The sequence below is a fragment of the Elephantulus edwardii genome, unplaced genomic scaffold (genome assembly GCF_000299155.1).
Source record: "Elephantulus edwardii isolate Elephantulus edwardi_28Jun2011 unplaced genomic scaffold, EleEdw1.0 scaffold00139, whole genome shotgun sequence".
NCBI lineage: Eukaryota > Metazoa > Chordata > Mammalia > Macroscelidea > Macroscelididae > Elephantulus > Elephantulus edwardii.
The window spans coordinates 2,205,356-2,214,134 of record NW_006399889.1 but is presented as its reverse complement, the minus strand read 5'-3'; positions in this window follow the sequence as shown (position 1 = coordinate 2,214,134).

Sequence of the window (8,779 nt, the reverse complement as noted above, 5' to 3'; positions counted from 1 at the left end):
TCCTTCTCCAAGGACTGGTGTCTCCTCACAACATGTCCAAAATATGTTAGACGAGCCTCAGAATCCTCGCCTCCAAGGAGCATATTGGTTTCACCCTGTCTAGGATGAACCTATTTTTTTTCTCCTAGCCATCCATGGGTTGTTTGTTTTTTTTTTATTTTTTTTTTTAAATTTCAACTGACATACTTTGGACATATTGCAAGGACAGACCAGTCCTTGGAGAGGAATGTCATGCTTGGGAGGGTGGAGGGATAGTGCAGGAAAGGAAGACCCTTGACGAGATGGATTGGTTCAGTGACTGAGGTAACTGGGGTAGTTGTGTCAGAGACAATAATATTGGCACAGGATAGAGCAGGGTTTAGGGCTGTTGTACATAGGGTCAATATGAGTCTCAGGAGACTGGACAACACATAATAAGAATGTTGTTGTGTACTGTGAGTTGTAACTGACCCATAGCAGACCTGCCAGTGTGTTTTCAGAGGTCCAATGTTGCACGAGAGGAGATTGATCTTCCTTCCTCTTCTGCAGAGCATCTAGTGGATTTAAATCACATACTTTCGGGATTGCAGTGCAGCTTCTCACCACTGTTGTTAAGTGCCATCAAGTCGTAGACTATAGCGACCCTATGAATGAAAGATTTGAACACATATAACTTTCATATTTTTTCTAAGTTCTAGAAGCAAGCTATTTTAGAAGTGGATAGCACTCCTGCTTCCAAGCTTGTTTTAATCGGGAAGCTCCACTAAACACTGTCCACCATGGGTAACTATTATTGCATTTGACACATCAGTGTCACAGTGTTTAGCATCACAGCAACCACGAGTTACCTCTGTACAGCAAATTGATAGACCAGTGCTATACCACTTAGAAGTATGTTTGACTGAAAACAATTAAAACCAGGCCTGAGGGCCGCAGATTAAAATCACCCACGTTTGGCTTGGTAGCATAACTTTTTATCCGCTAGGCCAATAGAGCTCTCTCTTTGACTCAGCAATTCTATGAGCAACAGATCTAACCTTTGCCCATTGTACACCATCCTTACAATCTGAGACACTCTCGAACCCATTGTTATTGTTCACCGTGTCAATCCATCGTGTTGAGAAGCTTCTTTCCTTCTCTGACCTTCTCCTTCTCTCAGCATTATGTCATTTCCCAAAGACTAGAACCTTAACTGTTGATAAGTGCCTTTGAGTCTTAGAGCATTCATAGCAACTCTATAAACAAAAGTCCTGAACACTTGTATAACTTTCATCATTTCTCTAAGTTCATAGAATTGCCAGAGGCCAGGTATTTCAGAAGTGGGTGCCACTCCTCCCTCTTTCCAGCTCTGTTGCTGTTAAGTACCATGTAGTCAGAACGAACCCACCGCTGACCTTCTAGCAGGCTGACAGAAGCAGTTAATTGCACAGAAGATTGGTGCCCTTACTCCAGGGGAGCAGCTGGTGAATTTGAACCACATACCTTGGAGTTGCTGGTGTCACTACTTACCAGTAGGCCACAAGAGCTCCCTCTTTCCAACTCTAGAAACTATGGATCATTTTTGTTGTTGCTGTTGTTAGGTGTCATCAGTGAATTCCCGCTCAATGTGACCCTATGTACAACAGAATGAAACACCACTTAGTCTTGTGCCATCCACACATTGCTGTGTTAGAGCCCACTGTTATAGCTACTGTATCAGTCCATCTTGTTAGGACTTTTCCTCTTAAATTCTATATATTTGGTTTTGATTGTTTTTCATTTTAGACTGAAGTCCTGAAGTTACCTGGTTCGTTTACTACCACTGCCATGCATTTCTCAGAAGAGCTGAAACAAATCAGATAAAGCTCTAGAAAAGATGGTGTCTGTATGGAACGGTAGCTTAAGTACTTGACCACTAATCAAAAGGTTGGAGATATGGAACCACCTAATGTGCTTCAGAAGAAAGGCTTGGCACTCCACTTCTGAAAGAAAGGTCATAGTCTCCGAAAGCCTATAGAAAGAAGTTTCATTCTGCTTTGGTAGGTTTGCTATCACTTGGAATCAACTGCAGGGCAACAAATTTGGCTTTTGTTTTGATTTGTGACCGAGAACATGCCACAAAGTTTTGCTTGGTTTGTTTGTTCATCCTTGCTGAACAGAGCATCTCTGTAGAACCCTGGTTCTTCCTTAAAAATATATCTGGTGGGCCCCAAGCTGCTGGGAATTCTTTTTAGGCTACATCTAATGTCTAGTATATGGTCCAGGTTAAACAGGAGATATGGATGAGAACAGGGCATGACTGGAATCAGCTCAAAGTTGAATGTTGCCATACAGTTTTCCAAATATTTGGCAAATCCTAGAACCCATAATAGAGTCACTTGGTATAAAATTCTACTATATCAAAGCAGATTCAACCCATATGTTTCTGATTCATTTGTATCTAATTCATTATACTATTATTCTTAAAAACCCTTTGAGCTCTCAAAATGCTCAGAAACCCTATATAAGTGTTTTATAGCCAATATTAAAAATAAAAAACAGAACATTAAGCCAAATATGTAACTACAAGAAGTTGAAAAACATGGTTTGGAATACAAATGTGGCCAGGTGTTTTGGGTTAACCACAGTATCAAAGCCCATGCTCTCCTGCTGTCCCCCAGCACAAACTCTGCCACTCCCCACGTGAATGCGTCAGCTCCTTTTGCCTCTGGCTGACTGCAGTGTGTGGAAGAGAAGGTCAACCAGTCACCTCCTTCAAGATCCATTTTTGTCTTAAAGTACGGACCTCAGTGGTGGATCTAAACAGGGAGGACAGTACATAGTCTGATGAGTAGTTAGTGTGGAGTGTGCTTTCCTTTCCTGCCTCTAGATGTTGATCACTTTTGTCATTGGCATGTTCAAATAAGATTGCAGTAGTGCCTGATGTATATGGATTCTCAATAGAAATGTGTTGAATAACTGCTATTTTGGGTAGATGGCAGACATTTCTAAAAGCCACAACCCCTCACTAAGGACAGAGGCTATGTTTCTCTATTCACCTCAATCTTTTTCTGCCTTCATGCCAATTAAAAAGAAAAACAAAAATGAATAAACACCTCCTGCTGCTCCAGACCACTGTAAGTAGGTCAAATGTCTCCAGATCAAGGCTATAATGGCTTTGGGAGGTATAATGAACTGCAATTACTTGAATTCATAATCTTCTAGGTAAGGGCAATAAAGAAGAGACTGAGGCTGCAGAAATAGATTTCATTTATTTTCAACAGAGTCTAAATTAATTTTATGGCATATTACCATTTGTTACTGAATTACTCTGCTTTATACTTTATACAGTGACAGTGGTTCTGGTGTCTGAAGTAGTATACATTAAAACTGGTGACTACGGGGATAGATACCTTTTGCAGTCTTTTGATTTAAATTCTTATTACCATTTTTGTTCATTTTCTAAGCTAGAAAGGTTTAAAATTTAGAGTACAGTCAAAGATCTGGCAAGAGCTTGACCGTCAAGCCTGCTCTCTCACTTCTTACTGGTTTTGCTAATTAAGATTTTAAAGAAATAGCCTATGTTTTAGATCAGTTTTAGATATACAAGGAAAAAGTGTGCAGAAGTTACAGAGTTTCTGTGGTGGTAAGACATTTGAAAATGGCTTTTATAGCCATTGTCTTAGCCCCTTTTAAAGGTTAGGCTCCAGATACCACAACTGCATACACATGGTTCACTGTTGATTACTATCTTCTACATCATCAACCTAAGAGGCCAACATAAGAGGGAGAGCTGGTTGTATACGGGACAGGCTGGTGCAGTATAGCCTGCTGGAGCCTTGGAGATGGAGCTAATGGTTCTGCTTGCTGGGTGGCTGAAAGGCAAATTGACTTTTAAATGCTATGAGATGAAGCTTGCTGGATGATTGGGGAAACCAGACACTTCTTGGATTTGTGTTGCTAGAGTGAACCTAGACTTTCACTTGTTGATTGAGAAGCTGTCCAAACTAATTGATGAATGATATCTTCCTGTTAATCTGGTTTGGGGTTGCTGGAATAAACCTGGAATTTCATGGTATAATATCCTTTGCTTCTCCTCTACCCCTGACCTTTTCCTTAATAACCTCCACACCTCTGAGTCAATTGGCAATGAATTTCAGACCCAGTAATTGGTAGAAGAAGGTGCAGGAGTGTGTGTGTGTGTGTGTGTGTGTGTGTGTGTGTGTGTGTGTCATATATGACCTTGTAGCTATTTGTTTTATACTATGGTGTTGCTGATGAAGACTGTTCTCCTTTGTGGACTTAGTAGAGATTGGACTTGATTAACCTTACATTGTCTTTGCTCCCTTTACAGTTCCCAAACCCCTTCTCCTAATGACTGAACAGTACTTCTCCTGTGAGTAACATCTAGCATTCCTGTGGTACATTTATTATAATTTATGAACCAATAGAGACCCATAAGGAGTCATATTTGTGGCTCAGTGATAAGTATTCGGTTAAAAGAATTTGAATTCACTAGTCAGTCTTATAGCATCAGTATTGGAGAAAGACTCATCAACAGTCTGTGTTATGCAGATGGTGAAAACTTGCTGCAGACAGTGAAGACTTAAAGCGTTTACCAAAGCAGATTAAAGACTTCAGCCTTCGATGTGGATTATATCTCAACATCAAGTAACTGGAAGTTCTTAGAACTAGATCAATAGGAAACATCATGATTTGTAGAGAAAAGATTGAAGCTGTCAGTGACCTAATTTTACTTGTATCAATACCCTTAGTAATAGCAGTTAAGAATTCAAAAGATGTCTTACGTTAGGAAAATCTGCTGTTCAAAGTGCTAAAAAGTGACAAAGTCAGCTTAAAGACCAAGGTGTGCCTGATCTAAGCCATGGTATTTCTCAACTGCTTCCTATGCATCTGGAAGTTGGATAATGAATAAAGAAGACTGAGGAAGAATCAACATCTTCACATTGGGATGTTGGCAATGAGGACTGAATATCCCATGGACTGCCAAACCGAACAAACTCATCTGTCTTGGAGGAAGTGAAACCAGGGTATTACTTAGAGGCAAGGATAATGACATTTGATCTCACATGCTTTGAGCATGTTGTCAGGAAGGGCTAGCCCTTACGAAAAACGTCATACTGGGAGAAAGATGGAGAGCCGGGGCAAGAGATATCAACCCTAAAAGAGATGGGCTGACACAGTGACTGTAACAGGGGGCCTAGCATGCTGGACATCAGGAGGATGGTGCAGGCTAGGGTAAGATTCAGATCTGTTGTTGTTCAGATCATTATGAATTGTAATCAACTCAATGGCACATAATAACAACAATAACTACCAGTCACTCCAAGAGAGGAAGATGGGCTAGTCTACTTCGCCTTGCAAACTTGATAGGACAGTAAGTGCACCCTGTCTTGTAGGGTTGCTATACATTAGAATCAACTCAACTGCAGTGGGTATAGGCTGGGTTTTATTAACTGAAGGAGGGATTCTCTCTTTGTATGATACAGGACTGTGGATTTTGACAAACGTGATTTTGAAATGTCTTATATCCACCATTGCAACACTGCACAATATAGTTTTACTGCCTTAAAAAAAATCTCCTCAGTTCCATCCCTTCATTCTGTCCAGCCCTTCATTCTGATTCTGGCAACGACTGATAGTTTTGTTGTCTCTATTATTTTTGTCTTTTCCAGAATGTCACACGGTTGGAATTATGAGAGTATATAGCTTCTCAGACTGGCTTCCTTTATTTAGTAATATGTATTTTAGGTTTCTCCAAGTCATTCCACACCTCTTTTCTAAATCACAGATTGCTTTTTGCTAACTTTAAGTAACATCTATTTTATCAGATGATGGTTTCAAGTGCTTTAGATAGAGGCTTATCATCCTATAAGCATTGTCCCTAAATAATGACAGTTTGGGATGGTGTTTTAGAGGCAATGCTACAGTAATGTTAAGTGTAGGGCAGACAGGGATGTCCTCAACTGGCATGCCTCGCCTGGTCACACAGCTTTCCTGTGCTTACTTCAGAAATGACCAACATACTCAAAGTATGTGAGACGAAGCTTCATCATCCTTGCCTCCAAGCAGCCCTCTTTTTGGGTGAGCCTCTGCCTTAATGGTGAAGAGTCAAGCTAGATTACTGTGGCAGTGGCAGCAGTACTTACTGCATCCTATACTAACTCCTTTGTATGTTCCAATCTACTTTTCAGTTAGGATGGTCTACATGTACTGATCATCAGATTGTGTCACCTCAGGGCATAAAAAGCATGGAGCTATTCTTTTGCTTTCTTGCTGCAGCCTTCTCATGAATCCTGTGCACATAGCAGCAACATACAAAGGAGACATTCTCAGTCTCGGTGTCCATGCTCACCTGCATCGGACCATTATCATGCTAAACCATGGGGACTCTGGGCTTCAGCTGTTGAGGCAGCTAATATGAATCTGCTACTGTGTTGTAATCCCTAAGGTATGGGGTGTGAATCCTCCAGCTACTTTGTCGGAGAAGGATGGGCAATCTCCTGTGTGATTTAATGCCTCTGAAAACCCACTGGAAGGTCAGCTGTGGGTCAGTTCTGACTTGACAACAGACAAGAACATCCACCACCACCACCATCACCACAACAAACCTAATAGAAAAGCTGCTCTCTGCTGTTAAGTGTACTTTAACTCATAGCAATGCTTTGGGGTAGAGTGAAACTGACTGTAGGATTATAATCCACAGCTAAATGCCTTTGCACAGGCAATAAACCACAGGTATGCATGCCTCCAGTATTCTCTATTTTCAGCCAAGAACCCCCTGACATCAGCAGTGACATTTCTTAGCTGTGTACTCTTCTGAATCCAGCTTGAATTCTGGCATTTCTCTATTGGTTGCTATTGCAACCATATTTGAATTATCCTGAGCAAATGATAAGACCTAGTACAGAAGAATAAATAAGAGAAGAGGGACAGACATAATGATTAGGTCAGAACTGAAGTGGTGGTTTTAAATTTAAAGTGAAAGCCTTTATTAAACAACTTGAGTTTTGAAGAATTATATTTAAACAAATAGCAAAGCTTTGTCAAGCCTTTTTCTCAGTCTGTCACTACAGTATTTTAACTTTGTTCAATCTCATTTTCTTCTCTAAAAGTATCTAGACCTTCTCACCAAAACAGTCTGCTCTGGGAATTTCTCCACTCCTATCCCCCACTTTGAACAGCTCTCTTCTTTTCTAATGCAAACCAAGTCTAGAAGCTGTGATTTCCTTACTGCAGTGCGAGGTATGTGTATAATTGTGCCTGGGTGTGTGTGTGTGTGTGTGTGTGTGTGTGTGTGTGTGTGAGCACAAGAGACAGAAAGGTGGAGGGAGGAAGGAAAGTCGAGTTATAAACAATCATACATTTTAAAAATGTTCTCTTTTACATAGTAAAATTAAGGGGAAATTGGTTACGGCTGCAAGACAATCTTTAAAACCCAGTGGCTAGAAGTACAACAGTGTGTCATAAGAACCAGGACATCAAAAAACATCTGTTGTCCCTATCCTGACTTCCCTCAGCCCGTTCATAATTTCTTCCCTCTGCATTTGGCTCTATTCCTTCACCAGCTCACCTGCTTTCTCAGCCAGCTTTCGTGTTTTCACTCTTCTTAACTTTGACTTATGTAAGAATTTAACATCCCATGCCATCAACTATGTATCTAACTTTATATGACTTCAGTGCCAAGTCCAAACCCATCAGAGTGATATGGCATCTGCCATTTAATTCCAAATTCCTGAAATGGGGAGGGTTTTATTGACCCAGTTCAGGTTAAGTGCCCTCTACTTTATCCCGACCCCAAATGATAGCAGTTGTGGGATGCAGGGATGTAGGGTTACCTCTTCAGGGCTTGGATGAAGAAGATTCTTTAATAAGGGGCTCTTGATAGGAAGAAATGATAGATGGTTTTAGTCCAGCAACAAAGCTGATTTAGTCTACAGTGGCAGCTAATCAATACTAAGAAATTCCAGCTTAAAGTTAAGACAGTATTTTGGGCTTATTGTTTCTCTAAAATGACTAGACTAATCCTGCCAGAAGATTAGTGCAAATGTGTAGAAAGGTTTAACGTGATGTGCTTCACTCATTTACTGGCACTTATGATCTTAGAAAGTGCTTGTTTGTTGACCAGAAGGTCAGTAGTTTGAACTCACTAGTCAGCCCAAGGGGGAAAAAAGGGTAGTAGTTGATTTCTATAAAGATTTGCTGCCTTGGAAAATGCACAGAGCAGTTCTAATCTATTCTGTCTATAGAGTCACAGTGAATCTTAATTGCCTTGATGGCAGTAAGTTGTTTTTTTGTGTGTGTGTTTTGTTTTGTTTTTAATGGTAGAGTTTGTAATCATAGAGCAAGGTCAAGGTTTTTAGTTTTAATGTTTATATTGAATTTTTAGTTTTCATGTTTATACTGAGTCTTTTAGTTTTAATGTTTATAATGAGTTTTCCTGATTTTCACTCAGTTTGGTTAAAATAATAATATTTAGCTCATCATATCAATGGTGGACTGAACATATAATGAGACAATAATTATTTCTGTTGTAGAATTGGGAAAGAAATATGAAATCATTTCATATAGATGAGAAGTAAAAGAAAAAATAAGGCATACTTTAAAAAATAGTCTCATTATGTCTAATCAAATGGGAGGGAGCTCTGGTGGCTTAATGGTAAGGAATTGCACTGCCAACTCAGAAGTATGCAGTTTGAATTCACTCATTACTCCACTGGAAAAAGATGGACAATTTCCTCCCATGTGATTTACTGCCCCTGAAAACCCATTAGAGGATCAGCTATGAGTTGGTTCTAATTCAACAGTTGTTGTTGTTGTT